The 1,142-nt window shown below is 40.5% G+C and overlaps 1 long non-coding RNA gene across 1 annotated transcript; it reads left to right on the forward strand.

Moving 5' to 3' along the window:
* The first annotated feature begins 275 nt into the window (after positions 1–275).
* Positions 276–631, forward strand: LOC119573802. The gene is made up of 2 exons (XR_005228825.1): positions 276–429; positions 602–631. It is a non-coding gene; the product is annotated as an uncharacterized LOC119573802 (long non-coding RNA).
* Positions 632–1,142: the final 511 nt, after the last annotated feature.

Raw genomic sequence — 1,142 nt, forward strand, 5'->3', positions numbered from 1 at the left:
CTTTTCCTTCTCTTCTCTTATCTCTCTCTCTCTCTCTCTTTTCCCCTTTTCTCTCTCCCCCCCTCCCTCCTCCCCCCCTCCCCCTCCCTCCCTCCTCCCCCCCCCCCTCCCTCCCTCCCTCCCTCCTCCCTCCCCCTCCCCCCTCCCTCCCTCCCTCCCTCCCTCCCTCCTCTCTCTCTCTCTCTCTCTCTCTCTCTCTCTCTCTCTTTCTCATGGGTAACCATGACCCCCTTTGGGCTACAGTTCCAACATTAAGTATATATATATTTTTTTTATGAACAGGGGAGTTATTGGAAATTAAATCCCAAGTATCATCCTCTAAGCCTGTCTCTGCTGGAGCCAAAACCACAGCAAAAGTACCAAAGACAACAAGATGGATTGTCTGTCCGGCATTCAAAGAGCTTCAGCGTGTTCTAAAGATCCCACAAAGTAAATGAATGTTAGAAAAGTATCTTTCTTTATATTTGAGTATCATAGTAATAATGGTATATTTATTTTAATGGACTGTAACTGAATATATAAACATATATTTATAATCATTAAGGGGTTATATTCCATACATGGTGTTATACATATTATTCGTCTATTTTCCTTCCCACAGATCCACTTGAGTGGTCAGTAGCTCATGTACGGCAGTGGCTTTCCTGGGCTGTCTGCCAGTTTGGGCTTCGTGATTTGAATGTAAACAGTAGCACCTGGAGTATAAATGGTAGAATTTTGTTCCAGCTCACCCAGAATGAATTTAGAAAGCTGGTGCCCAATGATCCTGGAGATGTTTTTTACATGCATTTTGAGCTCCTAAGAAGAACTAATGTTGCTGGTATGTTGCTCTTGTGTATGATTGTATACAGCATATTTCTACTCTGAGTTTTTGAGAATTGACTAATCTTAACTAGTTCATATGATTTTATACATCTTCAATCAAGGAAACCTATTTGAGGTCTTTTATTGGTAAAGATAATTAAAATTTTTAAAGAAAACACTATAAAAAGTTTGGTAAATAACTATAGGTAAAACTTTTGGTAAAGTTGGGTAAGAACAAGTGTACATCAGGTATTGCTCTGCGTCTGGGAATCACCTGGATTATGGCATGGCAAGCAAGTATCATTACGATAATCAGGACATAATCATGATGTACTTGG

The sequence above is a fragment of the Penaeus monodon genome, chromosome 6, assembly GCF_015228065.2.
Source record: "Penaeus monodon isolate SGIC_2016 chromosome 6, NSTDA_Pmon_1, whole genome shotgun sequence".
In the NCBI taxonomy this organism is placed as follows: Eukaryota; Metazoa; Arthropoda; class Malacostraca; order Decapoda; family Penaeidae; genus Penaeus; species Penaeus monodon.